Genomic DNA, 21,464 nt, shown 5'->3' with positions numbered 1-21,464 from the left:
CACTCGTACCGTGAAGACCGCTGCACGTTTTAGAAGTAAAGCGGTCCTAGCTAAGCTATCCCGCAGGCTTACTGTTTGGTGCTATCAAAAAGAAAATCGCACGCTACTGTTAACTCTGGTGTTCATGAAGCCCTTTTTGTGCTTCTCCAAAGCATAGTTGGTGTGGGCATTTCTTTTCCACGTCTTGGGCACATACTTGGATCCAGAATGACCAAAAGGCACAGAGAGCAACTAGAATGGAGGTTGAGAGGTGGAGAGCAAGCCAGAAAGAAGCAGACACATACATTTTCAAATCTGCCTAGAGAGACTACTATCATTCAGCAAATCCGAGAAACTAAGAAGTCTCTAGCCAAACACATCAATATCAGCTCCAACAGCCGAAAAGAAAATTCTGTGCAGTCATTAAGGAATTCACCAAAACAGAAGCAGCTGCCTGCAACATCATCACAACCTAGGAACTGTACAATGACGTTTTTGAGACGTTCTGCAGCAAAATCACGAACATAAGCAGGAAGTTTGACCCACAACCAGACCACAGCACCCTTGTAATTAGTCTTCTGGTATTGGGCAAGGGTAGTGCCCTGACTATTGCCAGAGAGGAAAAACCAGCAATCATGAAGAACATTTAGGCTGGAGCCACGTCATCCCCTTGCCCCATCACACCTTTATCAAAGGTCCAAACCCCATCAGCAAAGATCTCACACTCATCCTCCACACCTCAGTAGACACAACCACCTGATAAGATTTGGAGTTTTGGGTCTCTAAACTCACAATTAAAAAAAATATATATTTTGGTAAAGTTGTTTTTTAAATTGTCAGGTTGAAATGCCACTTTTAAAAAGTGGGCATTTTCCTGTTTACAATTCTGTGCCTGGCTGCTAAATAAACGTCTGGGTCAGACTGTTTTTGAATCTGCACTAGACAGTGACACAAAGGGCCATATTTATACTTTTTGACGCAAAACTGCGCTAACGCAGTTTTGCGTCAAAAAAATTAGCGCCGGCTAACGCCATTCTGAAGCGCCATGCGTGCGCCGTATTTAATCAATGACGTTAGCCGGCGTTAGCCGCCGGCGCTGCCTGGTGTGCGTGGAAAAAAACGACGTACACCAGGCAGCGCCGGCGTAGGGGGATATGGAGCTTGGGCGTCAAAAAATGGGGCAAGTCAGGCTGAGCAAATTTTTTGCCTCAACCCGATTTGCGCCATTTTTTTCGACTCCCAACCCCCATTGAAATGACTCCTGTCTTAGCAAAGATAGGAGTCATGCCCCCTTGCCCAATGGCCATGCCCAGGGGACTTCTGTCCCCTGGGCATGGTCATTGGGCATAGTGGCATGTAGGGGGGCACAAATCAGGCCCCCCTATGCCACAAAAAAAATAAAAAAAATACTTACCTGAACTTACCTTAATGTCCCTGGGATGGGTCCTCCAGCCTTGGGTGTCCTCCTGGGGTGGGCAAGGGTGACAGGGGGTGTCCCTGGGGGCATGGGAGAGCACCTCTGGGCTCCTTCCGAGCCCACAGGTCCCTTAACGCCTGCCTTGTCCAGGCACTAAAAAACGGCGCAAAAGCGGCCGTACGTCATTTTTTTTGACCCGCCAACTCCCGGGCGTGAATTTTGCCCGGGAGTGTAAATACGGCGCACATGCCTCGGAGTAAATTTTTTAGACGGGAACGCCTACCTTGCATCTCATTAACGCAAAGTAGGTGTCCACGCTAAAAAATGACGCAAACTCCATGGACTTTGGCGCTAGACGCGTCTAACGCCAAAGTATAAATATGGAGTTAGTTTTGCGTCGGAATTGCGTCAAAAAAAACAACGCAATTCTGGCGCAAACAGAGTATAAATATGCCCCAAAGTGTGCTGGGGTGTAGCCTGCATGTCCTGATGGTCCATCTGAGCTAGAGTGGAGGGAGGAGTGGTCACTTACACCTGAATGGCCTGTGCCTGACCTCACACAATGTAGTCTCCAACCCCCTGGTGTGTGTCGGGGGCCAGGCCAGGGCAAGGCAGGATCTTGTGAACAACAGAGACTTTTCTTTGAAGTTTGCCTACTTCAAAGGTAGAAAGGGGTATAAGTAGTGGACCCAGCACCCTAGATTTTCAGATTACTTCTGGAACCCAGAGGAAAGTCCGTCAAGGAGAAGAGCTGAAGAGCTGGAGGAGGAGTACTGCCCCTTTGCTTGTCACTGTGCTTTGCTGGGTTGGCCTGCAGTTGCTGCTTCTGCCAGAAAGAGGACAAAGACTGGACTTTGTGGTATATTCTGTCTAGTGAAAAATCTCCAAGGGCTTGGGCTGAGCTTGCCTCCTGTTTTGAAGTCTCAGGGCCATCAAAGACTTCCTTTGCCAGGACTTGGACTTTTCGCTGAAACTCCTGCCCTCCCAAGTGACGCACTATACAGTCCCTGGTCCCTTGAAAGGTGAGGCTGATAGAAAAAGGCTGAAATCCACTCATAGGATGCCGTGCGGGGCAAATTTTGACGCACCACCTACATCGTTGTGCAACCCCTCGCAGTGCAGTTTTTCCATCACCATGCAGCCGGATTCCACACACAACATCGCTGGACATCAAAATCATCGTGAACCTGCGCTGGTCCGAGGTGCCCCCTCCAGAAATCGGTGCATCGCTCTCTTGTGGGATGGAAAAATGACAAATCACCTAGAAGAAATGACGCACAGCCTCACTTGCGAGTAAGGAATCAACGCATTGCTGACTTTTCCAATGCGCACTTCTCCGTACAGCTTTATTTTTTACTCAAACCAGGTACTTTGTGTAAAAACAATGTTTCCATTGTTTTCTATGGAGTAAGACTGTTTCATATCTTGACCTATGTGTTAGATTTTTGTCATTTTGGTCTTGTTTGATTTGGATAAATATTTCCTATTTTTCATTTATTGAATTGGAATACCCTATAGAGTGCAGAAGAAAATCTCAAGGAGTAGTACTATGTATCAGCTTTTTTGACGTATATCTTTTTAATGATTACATCATATGATGTCAGCAGGTTATTGTATGTGGTATTTCTAGGTTATACAATAACTATTTATAGTTGCCACTTTATTCTGCTCCTCTGACATTAGCACTTTATTCCATCTCTGTATTGATATAATATCATATATATAGATTTATGGGTTCTGCAATTTGAATCTCCAATCATATTGATTTTGATTCCAATATTTTCAACTTTGCTGATTATTATTCTTTATTTCTTACTCAGGGTTTCATTGTATTCCCAATATTAAAATTATAATTGAGATATGAATTAGTGCTAAAAGGCTTTGTAATGATGTTTGTTTTACTTTAAGTTATATTCATTGGATGAGCACTAGTAGAGATAATAAGAATTTTAGAAAGTGTAATATCTTTTTTAATTTTTACTCATTAACCCCTTCGCTGCCAGGCCTTTTCCCCCTCCTGTGCCGAGCCTTTTTTTGGCTATTTGGGGCAGTTTGCGCTTAGGCCCTCATAACTTTTTGTTCACATAAGCTACCCATGCCAAATTTGCGTCCTTTTTTCCCAACATCCTAGGGATTCTAGAGGTACCCAGACTTTGTGGGTTCCCCAGAAGGAGGCAAAGAAATTAGCCAAAATACAGTGCAAATTTCATTTTTTTTAAAAAAATGGGAAAAAGGGGCTGCAGAAGAAGACTTGCATTTTTTTCCCTGAAAATGGCATCAACAAAGGGGTTGCAGTGATAAAATCACCAGCTTCCCAGCTTTCAGGAACAGGCAGACTTGAATCAGAAAACCCAATTTTTCAACACAATTGTGGCATTTTACTGGGACATACCCCATTTTTACGATTGTTTGTGCTTTCAGCTTCCTTCCAGTCAGTGACAGAAATTGGCATGAAACCAACGCTGGATCCCAGACACTGCAGCATTTCTGGAAAGTAGACAAAATTCTGAATTCAGCAAGGGGTAATTTGTGTAGATCCTACAAGAGTTTCCTACAGAAAATAACAACTGAAAAAGAAAAATATTGAAATTGAGGTGAAAAAAACATAAATTTTTCTCTACATTTTACTCTGTAACTTTTTCCTGCAATGTCAGATTTTCGAAAGCAATATACCGTTACATCTGCTGGACTGATCTGGTTGCGGGGATATATACGGCTTGTAGGTTCATCAAGAACCCTAGGTACCCAGAGCAAATAAATGAGCAGCACCCTGCAGTGCGTTTTCATTCAATACCGTGTATACAGCAATTCATTTGCTGAAATATAAAGAGTGAAAAATAGCTATCAAGAAAACCTTTGTATTTCCAAAAAGGGCACAAGATAAGGTGTTGAGGGGCAGTGGTTATTTGCACATCTCTGAATTTAGGGATGGCCATACTAGCATGTGAATTACAGGGCATTTCTCAAATAGATGTCTTTTTTACACACTCTCTTATATTTGGAAGATAAAAATGTAAAGAAAGACAAGGGGCAATAACACTTGTTTTGCTAATCTATGTTCCCCCAAGTCTCCCGATAAAAATAATACCTCACTTGTGTGGGTAGGCCTAGCGCCCGCGACAGGAAATGCCCCAAAACGCAACGTGGACACATCACATTTTAAAAAAAAGAAAACAGAGGTGTTTTTTGCAAAGTGCCTACCTGTAGATTTTGGCCTCTAGCTCAGCCGGCACCTAGGGAAACCTACCAAACTTCTGCATTTTTGAAAACTAGAGACCTAGGGGAATCCAAGATGGGGTAACTTGTGGGGCTCTGACCAGGTTCTGTTACCCAGAATCCTTTGCAAACCTCAAACTTTGGCTAAAAAAACACATTTTCCTCAAAGTTTGGTGACAGAAAGTTCTGGAATCAGAGAGGAGCCACAAATTTCCTTCCACCCAGCATTTCCCCAAGTCTCCCGATAAAAATGATACCTCCGCAACAGGAAATGCCCCAAAATGATACGTGGACACATCACATTTTTTTAAAGAAAACAGAGGTGTGTTTTGCAAAGTGTCTACCTGTAGATTTTGGCCTCTAGCTCAGCCGGCACCTAGGGAAACCTACCAAACCTGTGCATTTTTTTAAACTAGAGACCTAGGGGAATCCAAGATGGGGTGACTTGTGGGGCTCTGACCAGGTTCTGTTACCCAGAATCCTTTGCAAAACACAAAATTTGGTTAAAAAAAACACGTTTTCCTCACATTTCGGTGACAGAAAGTTCTGGAATCTGAGAGGAGCCACAAATTTCCTTCCACCCAGCGTTCCCCCAAGTCTCCCAATAAAAATTATACCTCACTTGTGTGGGTAGGCCTAGCTCCCGTGACAGGAAATGCCCCAAAACACAACGTGGACACATCCAATTTTTTGAAAGAAAACAGAGGTGTTTTTTGCAAAGTGCCTACCTGTAGATTTTGGCCTCTAGCTCAGCCGGCACCTAGGAAAACCAAACCTGTGCATTTCTGAAAACTAGAGACCTAGGGGAATCCACGATGTGGTAACTTGTGGGGCTCTGACCAGGTTCTGTTACCCAGAATCCTTTGCAAACCTCAAAATTTGGCTAAAAAACACATTTTCCTCATATTTCGGTGACAGAAAGTTCTGGAATCTGAGAGGAGCAACAAATTTCTTTCCATCCAGCGTTCCCCCAAGTCTCCCATTATAAATGATACCTCACTTGTGTGGGTAGGCCTAGCGCCCGCGACAGGAAATGGCCCAAAACACAACGTGGACACATCACATTTTTTCATAGAAAACAGTGCCTACCTGTGGATTTTGGCCTCTAGCTCCCTCCCGGAGCGACCCTTTCCTACGGGGTCGCTCCCCCCTGTGTGACATTGGCGGCAAAAAAAAAATCCCCGGTGCCTAGTGGTTTCTGCCCCCTTGGGGGCAGATTGACCTAAAATCGGCCAATCTGCTCCCAAGGGGGGGCAGAAATGGTCTAAATACAATTTGCCCACCAGAGGAGCGACCCTTGCCTAATGGGTCGCTCCCCATCTCTAAAAAAACAAACAAACAAAAACAAAAACACAAAAAAACAATGTGCCCTGGCGCCTAGAGGTTTCTGCCCCCCCGGGGGCAGATCAGCCTAATAACAATAGGCCAATCTGCCGCCGGGGGGGCAGAAATGGCCTAAAATTAATTTGCCGCCCCAACCCCCCCCCCCGGGAGCGACCCTTGCCTACGGGGTCGCTCCCCCTGTGTGACATTGGTGCCAAAAAATAAAATCCCCGGTGCATAGTGGTTTGGGGCAGATTGACCTACAATCGGCCAATCTGCCCCCAAGGGGGGCAGAAAATGGTCTAACTACAATTTGCCCCCCAGGGGAGCGACCCTTGCCTAATGGGTCGCTCCCCATCTCTAAAACAAAAAAAACAAACAAAAACACAAAAACACAATTTGCCCTGGCGCCTAGAGCTTTCTGCCCCCCCTGGGGGCAGATCGGCCTAATAAAAATAGGCCCATCTGCCCCCGGGGGGGCATAAATGGCCTAAAATAATTTTGCCCCCCATCCCCCCTACCCCCCCTGGGAGCGACCCTTGCCTACAGGATCGCTCCCCCTGCGTGACATTGGAGCCCCCCAAAAAATCCCCGGTGCCTAGTGGTTTGGGGCAGATTGACCTACAATCAGCCAATCTGCCCCCAAGTGGGGCAGAAATGGTCTAAATACAATTTGCCCCCCAGGGGAGTGACCCTTGCCTATTGGGTCGCTCCCCATCGCTAAAAACACAAACAAACAACAACAAAAAACACAAAAAAACAAATTTGCCCTGGCGCCTAGAGGTTTCTGCCCCCCCTGGGGGCAGATCGGCCTAATAACAGTAGTCCCATCTGCCCCCGGGGGGGCAGAAATGGCCTAAAATAAATGTGCCCCCCCCACCTCCCCAATCCCCCCGGGAGTGACCCTTGCCTACAAGGTCGCTCCCCTTGCGTGACGATGCAAAAAAAAAGATCCCTGGTGCCTAGTGGTTTCTGCCCCCCTTGGGGGCAGATTGACCTAAAATCGACCAAATCTGCCCCCAAGGGGGGCAGAAATGGTCTAAATACAATTTGCCCCCCAGGAGAGCAACCCTTGTCTAATGAGTCGCTCCCCATCTCTAAAAAAACAAACAAACAAAAACAAAAAAAAACCAAAAAAATTTGCCCTGGCGCTTAGAGGTTTCTGCCCCCCTGGGGGCAAATCAGCCTAATAACAATAGGCCGATCTGCCCCCAGGGGGGGCAGAAATGTCCTAAAATAAATTTGCCCCCTCGGGAGCGACCCTTGCGTGACGGCACAAAAAAAAGATCCCTGATGCCTAGTGGTTTCTGCTCCCCTTGGGGGCAGATTGACCTAAAATCGCTGATCTGCCCCCAAAGCGGGCAGAAATGGCCTAAATACAATTTGCCCATCCAGGGGAGCGACCCTTGTCCAAGGGGTTGCTCCCCATCTGTAAAACAAAAAAAAACAAAAAAATCCCTGGTGCCTAGTGGTTTCTGCTCCCCTTGGGGGCAGATCAGCCTAATCAAAATAGGCTGATCTACCCCCCAGGGGGGCAGAAATGGCCTAAAATAATTTCCACCCCCTCAGGTTGCGACCCTTGCCTAAGGGGTCGCTCCCCTTGCGTGAAATTCACGTAAAAAAAAAACTCCCTGGTGTCTAGTGGTTTCTACCCCCTTTGGGGGCAGATTGGCCTCATCAAAATAGGCCAATCTGCCCCCAAAGGGGGCAGAAATGGCCTAAATATAATTTCCCCCCCCCTAGGGGAGCGACCCTTGCCTAAGGGGTCGCTCCCCACCTAAAAAAGAACGAAAACAAAACAAAAAGAAAAAAGAGAAAAAATGATCACTCTTGCCTAGAGGTTTCTGCCCCCCGTGGGCAGATCGACCTAATAATAGGCCGATCTGCCCCCAGGGGGGGCAGAAAAGGCCTTCCCAAAAAAATGCCCCCCCTGGGAGCGACCCTTGCCCAAGGGGTCGCTCCCTTATGTCCATTTAAAAAATAAATAAAAAATCCCTGGTGTCTAGTGGGGTTTCAAAAGCCTGGGAGAGACTTCAAAGGGAAGGAAATACATTTCCTTCCCTTTGAAGCCTCTCCGGGCCTCCCCCACGTGATTGAAAGAGAAATGCCGAGCATTTCTCTTTCAATCGCACTGGAAGCAGTGCTTCCAGCGCGATGGGGGAGACCCTGTGAGAAATCCGTCACAGGGGGGGTTGGGGGATCGGGGGTGGAAGGGGAAGGGCTTCCCCTTCCATCCCTGACGTGGGGGGGTGGGGGGGAACCCCACAGAGGGAGCGCTAGCGCTCCCTCTGGGCTCTGTGACCAGGACGTAATGGTTACGTCCTGGGCACAGCAGCACTGTGCCTCAGGACGTAACCATTACGTCCTGGGCACAGAACCGGTTAAATGAATATAAAGAGGGGAAATAACGCCAACAATAATGGAGTAATGGACTATTGATTAACTTTGTATCGCTACTTGGAGTAAAAATGGCGGAATCAGAATTACGAAGTAGTAATCTGAAGTTACAGTTCTAGTGTCTGTGGGCCACTGAAATGGACAAAGGACCTTTTAAGTTCACTGTGAAGCCTATTAGTTGGTTTTGTGAGGCCTGGTTGAAGGCGTTAGCAGAAACTCGTATACCGCTTTATACTTTTTAAATCCGTTTTCCACTTCTTTGAACTTGCACAATGATACCCAAGAAGAACAATAACATTTATCCATGTATGGAATTGTGACCAGAGTGCCATCTGTACTTGTGCCACTGTGTTGCTGGTCTGGAAGAGTGGTTGAAAAGAGAATGGTTTGCTTTGAATATATATGTGTATATGTGTTTATATATATATATATATATATATATATATATATATATATATATATATATATATGTATTCAAATGTTCGTCATCAGAAAAAAACACACCACAGCCATGAGCACTTCTGTGAAAATATTATGTGATTTATTGAAGCAACAGCATCATAGACCCAGCACGTTTAAGGGAATGTCTCTGTTGCTCCCGTGTTAAGTTTACAGAAGATGCATGTATTGGTGATTATAATGTGACAGTGCAAGGTAAATAACAATGAAGGACTGTGAAAATAACTTTTATAAAGACCTCACACACTTTAGTCACCATACTGGACTAGTATAAGCTCACACTTTAAGTTTAAAAACTTAGGTGTAAAATACAAACACATTCATTCTAGTAATTGTACTAAACAAAATATTCTCCACACATATAGGCACTTAGGTCCTCATTACAACCCTGGCAATAAATCCCGCTTACCGCCGTGCTGACAGCCGCCAACATACCGTGGCCGAGGCAGAAATCCGCTACAGGTATTATGACCCACATGTAGAAATACGCCACAATAGAGACACCCACACAAGTCCGCCACACCAAAGGTCAGAGATAAACTGGCGATAGCAAAACCTACACTGTCACGGCAACAGGAATACGCCCACAGTATCATTACCCACGAATCAACCCGGCGGTCATTCAACCGCAGTAATCCATTGGCGGTACACACCGCTGAGCTCAAATTACACACACATTTACAAAACACAACCACATTGGACAATTCAAAATACACACACCTGACACACATACACATACCACACCCACACACCCACACCACTATAAAACACACACCCACATTACCCACAACCCCTTACAATGGAAATTTTGGAAGAAGCAGAGAGAGAGAGAATAGCAAAGACAACTCTATCATCCAGAGGCACACAACACCATTACTCATACAACATTCACGCACCTCAAAGAACACACCCCAACACATCACATCACACATCACAACAAACATCACCTTACACATCATCCACACCAGATCATGGCACCTCAAAGACACCCCAGGTTTTTTGAGGAGGAGCTAAGGGTCATGGTGGAGGAAATCATCCGGGTAGAGCCACAGCTATTCGGATCACAGGTGCAGCTGACATCCATTGCAAGGAAGATGGAGCTATGGCGGAGAATTCTCGATAGGGTCAATGCAGTGGGACAGCACCCAAGAACACGTGATGACATCAGGAAGAGGTGGAATGACCTGCGGGGGAAGGTGCATTCCGTGGTATCCAGACACCAGGTAGCCATACAGAGGACTGACGGTTGATCCCCACCTCCTCCCCCACAACTAACAACATGGGAGGAGCAAGTCTTGGCGATCATGCATCCTGAGGGCCTCGCAGGAGCAGCAGGAGGACTGGACTCTGGTAAGTTAAATCTTTACTGTTATATCCCCCACCCTACCGGCATGCCATGACAAACTCCTACCCCTACCCTCACACCCATCACTCCACCACCTCACAGATACCCCACTATCACAGCCCACACACCCCAATACCAAGCCCTGCATGTAACACCAATGCATGGACACCCATTACAAACCTGCATGGACACCCATCACCAACGCATGTCCAGTAGAGAGACTCACCGAGGCCACAAAATTACCACTAACACAAGGGCCAAGGCAAGAATGCAAGCACAGGATTAGAGGGAAACTCACCCATTGCATAAGATGGCACACACAGATACAATAACTATGCATTTACACCCCCAACAGGACCCCTACCCAACGTCACCGGACAGGAAGTGCCAGCCATATCCAGTCCCCCCACAGAAGAGGCCCACAGTGACAATAGAAGCTCTGCATGCCTGGATCAAGATGACCAGCCCGGCCCATCAGGGACCTCTGGACAGTCGGTTCCCCTGCCACAGTCCCAAACTACCACTGAACCTCCCCCATCAGGAAACACCACCACAGCACCCACTCAGGGGGCCCATGCCACTGTCCCGAGGACATGTCAATCAGCAGTGTGTCCACCACTACAGGGACCCCAGGCAACCCCACTAACACAGGACGGGGACAGAGGCACAGGATGACAGGGAAGCTGGGAGGACTGCTCTGCAACAGGAGGAGGACAGGCCCAGGGAACCCACTCTCCACAAGGCACTCTCCAACATCATGGGAGCATACCACCATTCCCAGGAGACCAGGGACACAGTATTGGCCAAGTTTCAGGAGACCCAACAGCGGCAGGATGAACAGTACTCGGGTATCAGGGAGGACTTGAAGTCCATTAACACTACCCTGGTCACCATTGCAGGGGTGCTGGCAGACATGAGGGAGACAGTGGCACACCAACAGGCCCCTGACACCAGCTTGAACGATCAACAGCCCTCCACGTCCGCTGGCGCTAGTGGACAGGAGGTCCCTCCACAGGACCAACAGGCCATCAGCACCCAACCCCCTGCAGAAGGATAACTACCCCGCAAACGGTCCCTGTGATCCAGGCACAGGACAGAGAACATTGCCAAGACCCCCGCCAGGAAATAAGACTCTCCTGATTGTCACCCTTCTGTCCCACTATGTCAGCCTGACCACCTTGAACTGCCATTGTTCCACTTCCTATGCCCCCTTGGACAATGCACCTGTGATAAAAAGTGACTGGACTATACCATGGATATTCCTCCAGCATCACCCCAGCCCATTGCACATCCCCCTCCACTTATTAGCACTGAAATAAACACCCTTGAATCACAAAACAATCTGGAGTCAGTCTGTACTTTCACAAAAGTGTTATTGCAACCTTTCTGACAAATATCAATGTCAATGTTCATTTGCACATACCAAAGTATGACAGTTGAATGCGGGCAGCAGTGAACATAGCAGAAGGCAGAATGTGGTAACCAGATCTGTGAAAAGGAAAGTCAAAGTGAACTGTCAGGGTCCAAACACAGAGGTAAAAAGGTACACTTATGCAATGTTCTTCAGTAGTCTGATATGAGAGGAGCAGTCGCAGTCTCTTACCTGTGTCTCACTGGAAGTATTGCATGATGCTGTTGTTTTGGTTGTCAATATCTTCTTCTTCTGCCCCCTCTTCTTCACTGTTCACAGGCTCCACAGCTGCCACAAGACCAACATTAGGCCCATCCTCCTGCAGAAAAGGCACCTGGCATTGCAAAGCCAGGTTGTGCAACATACAGCATGCGACGATTATCTGGCACACCTTCTCCGGTGAATAGTATAGGGAGCCACCAGTTAGATGGAGGCAACGAAATCTGGCCTTCAGGAGGCTGAAAGTCCGCTCTATAATCCTCCTAGTTCACCCATGTGCCTCACTGTAGCATTCCTCTGTCCTTGTCCTGGGATTCCTCACTGTGGTCAGTAGCCATGACAGATTGGGATAACCAGAGTCACCTGCAAATATCTAGGGGTATCTGTTAGACATACACAAACCCTTAGGGAATCTCCCATACCCAGACACCTATTCATACTGTGTGGGGACCGTGGGCTCACCTAATAGCCACACACAGTGCCTCTGGAGTTGGCCCATCACATAAGGGATGTTGCTATTCCTCTAAATGTAAGCGTCATGCACAAAGCCAGGATACTTGGCATTCACATGTGAGATGTACTGGTCTGCCAAACAAACCACATGCACATTCATTGAATGGTAGCTTTTACAGTTTCTGTACACCTGTTCATTCCTACTGGGTGGGACAAATGCCACATGTGTACCATCAATGGCACCAATGATGTTGGGGATAGGAATTTAACTTATGCAGTTACTTAGTACAGTGGTTCCCAACCTGTGGTCCGGAAATCCCTGGGGTCTACAAAGTCTCCTCAGGGGGTCCTCCACTGCTCAGAAATAATATTAACAAATTAATAAAGTGTATATAAAAAGTTGCTGAATGTACAAATTAAAGTTTTAAAACATACTGTAAATGTCAAGGAATTTAAAATTGTGGGCTAAAAGCTAAATTAGTACGCTCAGATTGATTTGTGGGAGCAGTGCAGGTGCATCAAACAGAATATAGTAGACAATGTGTGGCTTCAGTTGAATTTAGGAAAGCTCCAACCTTTCTATTAAAATGTTTTTTTATTTATATTTGTTTGCAAATTAAACAAGCATTTGCAATGCAATGGGTCTTGCATTTGCTCGTTTTAGAGCTATTAGCGTTGTAAATTCTTAACTGGACTTTTCTTGCCACTTAAATTGAAAATAAAAAGTAAGACAGCTGACATAAGCAAGCCGATTTAAAGCGCCATGGCCGCCATGAGCATGAGCGCAAAGGAGAGACACAAAAAGACAAAGAAGTTCACTTGCAGTCTAACATATCAACAGTTGTGTAATTATTCATGTAACAGGGTCAGTTTGCAAGGCGGTATTAAAATCTCCCCAAGGAGAGACAAACAGAAAGCATTTACCAATGATAACAAAGGAATTTTGAAAGTCAAGCCCAGGAACGATCGAAAGTGATGGGCATGCATTGAGCGTGGTTAAAAGCACACAATACTTACAACAGGTCAAAGTGCTTGCGCGCTCAATTTAAAAATGGCTTGTGGTGGATTGAAGACTATGCATCCTTGGTATACGTGGTGCCGACATTTAAAATTTAACAGCACTGTCACCCATTCTTTTACAAATTAAGTACTGGGGTGTTTGATGCCCATCCCACTTGAATTAAACCAACTGACCCTACTTAAAGTAGGTTTAGGTTTAATCAGAAATGGATTTTGAATTGTTTGGACAAACCCACTAATAATACCTACACGTGTGTTTACCACGTTCACCATACCACATCCCATGACACTCTCATAGGAACATCCATTTCCTCGAATACTAAACCCTACCACTGCCTAATTATTTTTTCCCACTAGTAAGTACCATCTGCAAATTGAAAAATTGGCGAATATGTCTTGATACAGTGAATTAGCAGTTGTGGTTTGCTTTTGTGAATGACAATTTTGCGCACTTACATAAAAGTGACCCATGTGTGCAAAAAAAGTTATAAAATCGAACCCTATCTTATTATTGTCCATTAAAGGTGTTTCGAAAGAGAAAGCAAAAGACCACTGGACCTTACAGCGCCGATTATTGAGTGCCCCACAAGAACATCACGCACCTAACATGGCTGGCTCGTCCATTTTGTGGGTACTCAAGTAAGACCATAAATCACATAGAAACAGATAAACCTACAGATCAATAAATAATTCCCCGCCATTCTATAAACCACAAATAGCGAATTGCGTACAAAGCAATACTTGTATTGTGAAACTTAGCTGCAGCTAGCATGTCCACAAGGAAAGTATGTCGGCCTAAGCGCCTTGCAACAACTCCTTGTGGAGCCGAATTGAATGAAGATTATTGTTGGTAATGCCAGTCAGACTCCCGCCTCCGTCCCCTGTCCCCTTCCCCACTACTTATTAGCAGCAGAACCACAGCTGTCTGTTGAATAACAAATGTGTTTATACAGAAGGCAGAGAGTGTTTATACATGGCAAACTCCTCTGCAGTATAATCAACGGTGTAGCTGAAGAAGAGGCTGCTATCACCAGAATAATCAAATAACTGTACAGCTCCACAATAAACCAAAAATGAGTTACAGCTATTAGCAGTTGTAACCTCCCAAATGGATTTTTATTTCCACATTGAAAGGAAAAAACAGCACCATCGTGCTGCTACAGTTCACTCATAGTGAAACCTATCAGCAAAAGTGAAATTATCTACGTAACCGGCAAAAGTGCAATTAACTATGTAACAGGGTCAATATTATGCAAAGGGGTCGACTTCTGCCAAGTGAGATCGTGCTGCGAAAATGGAGAAAAAGTAGTCCACGAACCGGATGGAAAACAGCGATCCTCGTATGTGTTCTGTACTTGGCCGATGCGCTCGAGGGGGGCTCACCACCGGAAAAGGCATGACATATGTGTGCATTTCACTAATGAAATCAAGCAGATTCTAAAAGGCAAGCCCACAAACCAATGAAAGACACTGACTTGACGTGGATGGGCTCTGAGCCCTTTTTAATTCCTAAAGCGCCCTGCTAGAGAAACGCATTCGCAAGCGCATGCGATGCAGGCTTGACCCTAATAAAATGTGATCTTGTATGTGTTTGATGAATACTTGTGCATATTTTGTGTATTTGTTTCACATTTAAAATCATGAATAATGTTTAGGCAGGGGTCCCCAGCTTTAGTAATGACTCAGTAGGGGGTCCTTTGATTCCAATAATGATTCAGGGGGCCTCCGGGTTTCAATAATGATAAAGTGGGGGTCCAAGGAAGTCAAAAGGTTGGGAACCTCTGACATAGTATATATCTTTAACTCTCAAAATCTTGTATGAAACACTTGCACTCACTGGATGGTGTAATCAGTAATATCATTTGAGATGTAATCAGTAATGTCATCAGTGATGTCACTGACCAAGTCATGAGTGATGTAATGTGAAAGGTCATAAGCAGTGCATTGCGGGGGTGTACATTATAGACAGGTTTTGTAACTATAAATGATGAATTTCAGTGGTTTTGTACGAGTGAAATCTAAGTCTAACTATAATGACATTTGTTCTTTCAGTGAATTTCTAAAGTTTTTAAAATTCTACTTCCTAACTATCACAACCATGTAACATTTGTTTTTTCAGTGAATTTCTATGTGTTTTTTAATGTAAAGTATTTACATTATTATATGTACATCTTGAGCCCGGGGTGCTGCACTGTGTGCCTGCCATCTAGTGACCACTGGCAAAAAAATAATAATATGTATTTTATGTATGCGTGGCTTCAATATTAAATTGTATTATAAAAGTGACCATGCTTATGAGCTGGTAAATGCTTTTGATTATTTTTTCCTTCATAAATCGGGAAAAATAATTGTATTGTATCATAAAATTACTGCAAATCTGCAGATTATTGACAAAATCCACACAGTCACAGAATGAGGAAACAAAAAGTATGCCTTTCTATTGGTTAATATGAACCACACCTAACTTGAAAAAAAATACCCAATACTGGCATTTTTCCATACTCTGCTGCTGTAGGAAGTTGAAATCGTTTAGCTCATGAGAAGCCATGGCAGAAGCTGCTGGTCCAAGTACATCTGAGGGACCAGAGGTTGTAGAACAAGATTTGGAACATAGGCATCCTGAGAAGAATGAGAATGATGTATGGATGTTGTTTACTGTTCCAACAGGAGAGAAAAAGAACGTAGCAAGATATGTTGAGTACACATGGTGTGGGAGGTAGCTTTCTAGGGTCACACTTAAAAAATATAGTTTTGGCACTTCCACAATGTGGAAGCATATAAAAAGTTATCACAAACATACCTAGCTCAGAAGAGTGAGAGAGAGCTACAGAAATTTCAGATGATGCTCCTTCTACCTTTGCTGCTACAGAAACACCTGCAAATATTTGAATTGCACTCACATGCAAGGAGTATAAAGACATGGTCGTTCACTGTGGCAGGTGCCAAGAAGTAGTAAGTAAAAAAATGAAGATGTCATTACCATACTGGAGAAGGAAAAGAGTCGCTGATATGGATTTTTTAATTTTCTTTTCTCATTATAGTGTTACAAAACACAAACATTTTGAATAGGCAACTGCATATAGTTTTATTGCTTGCAGTTGTTACATTCTTAACTTTTTTGAAAAGAAAAAAAAACACACACAAAAATTAAAAGTTTGCTGTTAAAAAAAGGTTCTTATTAGAACCACCATATTTTCTACTTGGAGCTGTGTCTGTGTTTTTATTATTGACTAGATATATTAGTCTCTGTGTTATTTAATGTCTTTGTGTATGAGTGTGTGTAGCTATGTATATATCATCAGTGTATGCCTGCCTCTGTTACTGTTTGCAATATTATGTGTCTAGGTGTATCAGTGTGTGCATCAGTGCATGTCTGGGTGTGTCAGTGTCCCAATACTGTGTGTGTGGGTGTGGTAGTGTATGTATCAGTGTGTTCCTAGGTATTTCAGTGTATGGATCAGTGTGTGACTGGGTGTGTCAGTCTGTATAACAGTATGTTCCTAGGTGTGCCAGTGTAGGTACCTGTTTGAGCCTGGTTGTGTTAGTGAATGAATTGGTGCCTGCCTTGGTGTGTCAGTGTGTGCATTAATGTGTGCCTAGCTGTGTCAGTGTATACATCAGTGTATGTCTAGGTTAATCAGTGTATGCATCAGTGTGTGCATAGGTGTGTCAGTGTATGTATCAGTGTGTCTTTCGTGTGTTACTGTGTACATTAGTGTATGCTTGGGTGTGTTAATCTATATATCTATGTGTTCCTAAGTATGTCAAAGTATGTGTCATTTTTTTGTCTGGGTGTGTCAGTGTGTAATTAGTGTATGCCTGGGTGTGAATTTATGTATCTGTGTGTACCTAGTTGTGTTACTGTGTGTGTCAGTGTGTACTTGTATGTGTTAGTTTACACATCAGTGTGTCCCTAGGTGTGGCCTAGGTCCCTAAATTTATCAGTGTATTTATCGGTGTGCGCCTAGGTGTATCAGTGTATGCATCAGTATGTGCCTAACTGTGTCAGTATGCCATTAGTGTGTGGTTGAGTTTGGCAGTGTTTGTATCTGTTTGTTTGTAGCTGTGTTACTGTGTGTATCAGTGTGTACTTGTATGTGTTAGTTTACACATCAGTGTGTCCCTAGGTGTGGCCGTATGTGCCTAGATTTATCAGTGTATTTATCGGTGTGCGCCTAGGTGTATCAGTGTATGCATCAGTATGTGCCTAACTGTGTCAGTATGCCATTAGTGTGTGGTTGAGTTTGGCAGTGTTTGTATCAGTTTGTTTGTAGCTGTGTTACTGTGTGCATTAGTGTCTGCATGGGTGCATTAGTCTATATATCAGTTTGTTCCTAGGTGTGTGAATATATTCATGAGTGTGTGCCTGGGTCTGTCAATATACACATTAATGTGTGCTTGAGTTTGCCAGTGTATGTATCAGAGTGTGCCTGGCTGTGTCAGTGAGTCATTAGAGTGCAGCAGTGTCTGTATCAGTGTGTCCATAAAGTGCTACTGTGTGCATTAGTGTGTGTCTGGGTGTGTCAGTCTATACATCAATGTGAGACAGGCTCTATCAGTATATATATCAGTGTGTGCCTGGCTGTGTTATTGTATGCATTAGGATGTGCATTGGTGTATCAGTGTGTGTTTCAGTGTGTGCCTGGTTGTGGTAGGGTGTGTCAGTGTATGCATCAGTGTGTATGCATCAGTGTGCGCCTGGGTATGTCATTATATGCATCGCTGTGAGCCTGGGTGTATCAGTGTGTGTAGAAGTGTATACCTGGGTATGTTAGTGTATGCATCAGTGTGTGGCTGGCTGTGTCACTGAATTCATGAATGCATGCTATGGTGTGTAAGTGTATATGTCAGTGGGTGTCTGGGTGTGTTAGTGTATATATCTATGTGCCTGGGTGTGTAAGTGTATGCATGAGTTCATGTTAGGGTGTGTCACTGTATATTTCAGTGTGTGCTTGGGTGTGTTAGTGTATGTATCAGTGTTTGCCTGGTTGTGTCTGTGTATGCATCAGTGTTGTGGGTATGTCAGTTATGCATCAGTGTGTGAGTGGCTGTTTCAGTAGATACATCAGTGTCCATTTGGATGTCTTAGTGTATGGATCTGTGTGTGCTTGGGTGTGTCAGTGAATTAATCAGGTGTATGACTGTGTGGCAGTATATGCATTACTGTTTGCCTGGGTATATAATTTTATGAATCAGTGTTTCCTGAGTGTGTTAGTGCATGCTTATATTTATATACAGCTCTATTGAGATTACTGTGTTGGTGTATCAATATAACTATATATACTTGAGTATGTAAATGGATGGTTTTTTAATGAAGAAATGTGTAATTAGTTACATGCATCACTGCAATAAATGGAACTGTCTACAAAGAGAGATGTGAGAAAACTGGGCTGATTACAGAAGCCCCCTAACTTTTTGCCCCAATATTTCAACTTTTGCTGTTGTTTTCCTGACTCTTATGGTGCCCTGGGCACTGCCAAACAGTCCCAAGGCCTGTGCTCTGAATAGCACCAGTATGCAAATTAGGCTAAGTATAATTGGCTATGCCATTCTACCTACAGGTTCTTAGTATATGGTAGAGCATATATGTTTAGGGACCTCAGCAAAGGCGGTGCACCTATAGGTGTCCAGTGTCATTTTAAAGGCAAGTCTGCCTTAGTGGCTGCTTTTAAAATTCAACTTTAGTATTATAAGTAGTTCCAAAGACTTAAACTACCTCATTTTTCCATATGTCACCCCTAAGGTGTGCCCTAGGTGCCCCCAGGGTTGGGTGCAGTGTGACTATAAGCAGGAACCTTATAAAATATGTTTTATAAGCCCTGTTAAAGAAAATGTGCCACATTTGTTTTTCCCTCATTGTAGTGAATAGGCTCCATATGCTAAAATGGAGAGACTTTATTGTAATCAATAAAGTCTCCAAAGGAACTAGATATGGCAAGTTTGGTCGGAAACTGATTGCTATAATAAATGCAACAACTTGCCATTGTTAGATTTAAGATACCCAGTTAATGGAAAGAGTTTTAGAAATCTTTCTAAAACTTACCAGTTTCAGCTCTGTAGTGTCCTTCTCTGATTGGCCATTCTTTAGCAGCCTGACCAGGCTGCCTTGATGAGGTGTGAAGTGGCCTGGGCTGAACACAAAGAAAGTGACTGGGGAGGAGATCTGCCTTAGCAGATGGTGAAACAGGGTGAGGGTAGAGCAGCCAGACAGGTCTTCAAAGGAGTGAAGGTCATTTGGAGCAGCTCAGGTCCTCCCCCATTTCCTGCAAACCCAGACAACCAGGTGCCCTCTAGATTAGATTAGGAGAGGGGTGTGTTAAGGGTGTTTAGCCACACCATTAGGTGGGCTCAGCCAGACCTAACCTTCAAAATTCAGTCTATACCATTTCTTATTTTTAAGGATTGATGCTCTCTGGGATTGTTTTTGCCCCACTTCCCAGGAAGTAGTCAGCCAAGAGGGTAGTGACCTGCCTGTAATTGGACAGTTGCCCCCCCCTGCTTTTTACCCCAGGAGCTAGGATAAATTTGGCTGAGCTGCACCGACACCTAAGATCCCTATAAGGAACAATTGCAGAAGAAGAAGAACTGTGCTGCTGGACCCCTGACCTGCACCTGGACCCTGCACTCTGAAAGACTGCACCAGCTGCATACTTGGGCTTCACCACTAAAAGGACTTTGCCTGTCTTTAAATGGTTAAAGAAGAGACTCCCTGCATGCTACAGGTGACTAGTGGTCATTTTTAGATTTGAATCAGGCGCCTTCAGGGAGTTGGGTTCCTAACCCTCAAGGAGCAACTCAGAGCTTCTGGAACCTTGGGGTGAACTGTGGACTCCTAAAGGACCTTTAAAGATCTTCTGGAAGAAGTTCCAGAAGTTTGGGGAAGTTCAGAGAACTTTTGGAAAACAACTCCAAAATGGGACCGATCCACTGTCGTGAGTCAAGCTGGCTTACCTCAACCGTGACCCGACCTGACTTGCAGGTTTGTGTCCGCTGAAAAGCTCTGGAGTACCAGACTTCTAGGATTTCATTGGGGGCTCCAGAGAAGGTGATCCGATGACCTTGCATTAAAACAGGCTTGCTGTTGGTGATTTACCCTCATCAGAAGGAAAAGGCTCCAAAAAAATTACAAAGTCCGAACATAAAAAGTTGATAAGGACTTCCCGCACAGCGTATCTGAGAAGTGCTCCAGGGACGTCGGATCAAGATTCAGCTTTGGCCCGGGTGAAGATTTTTGTATTGAAAAATCTTCTAAGTCTGAAGGTAGAATTCTTCAATGAGGTCTCCTGCGCGCGTAGCAGAGGAGGGCTCCAGGGAGATCGTATTGGATTGGTGACTCCGTCCTAATGAAGAAAATCTTCAAGAAAAATATTAAGTCCGAAGGTAAACTTTTGACTGAGACCCTCCCTTGCTGTAGCCGAGGAGGGTTCCATCGCGGTGAGCCTGAAACTTTGACTTTGTTCCAGTCTAGTGTGACCAGAGGACCAGATTGACGCTTTTAGTTTCTGTGATCTAGTAATCATTAATTCTTTAAAAATTCATATCTCTGGTTCCCCTTATCAGATGTTCATACATTTAATGTCAATTTAAAGATAAAAATACACTCTATGTTTATAAATTGTTGTTTTCATTGTATTGTCATGTTTTACTTATTCACTGTTTTGTGATTTTTAAATGCTTTTCACACCTGTCTCCTAAGTTGAGCCTTGTTACACGTTGCCAAGCTACCAAAGGTTGAGCGGGGATTAATTTATTAAGACGTGACGGGACCTAGTGTGGGTTAGTGGTCTATTGCTATGTACAGATACTTACCTGCCCTCACCAATAATCCACATTCCAACAAGAGACTACTAATGCTACCGGTTAAACATGAGAATAAACTGGGATACCAGATGTTATCTGGTGGAGCTTTTCATGAGAGAGCAAGAGTTTTGAAGAAAATGAAGCCTTTGATTATTGACAAGGTAAGCGTGGTTCCAAATCTAATGGTTGCTTTTGTCCAACTGGGAATGCAAGAGATTTTAAAAACTGAATACCATGTTTTGTTTGGAAGAAAACCTTTTATTGTTTTTGGAGACTTACTACAACTTACTCCTGCAAAAAGAACAACCTGCTTTTAAAATTATTTTGCAGGAAGAGACTTGCAAGTTAGTGGAAGTATTGAAAATGTCAACATTTTGCAATATTTTCATTACAAAGAACTTGTGAAAAATATGTGTCAAGCTTCA

The sequence above is a fragment of the Pleurodeles waltl genome, chromosome 8 (assembly GCF_031143425.1).
Source record: "Pleurodeles waltl isolate 20211129_DDA chromosome 8, aPleWal1.hap1.20221129, whole genome shotgun sequence".
NCBI classification, from domain to species: Eukaryota; Metazoa; Chordata; class Amphibia; order Caudata; family Salamandridae; genus Pleurodeles; species Pleurodeles waltl.
This window is presented reverse-complemented; position numbering follows the sequence as displayed.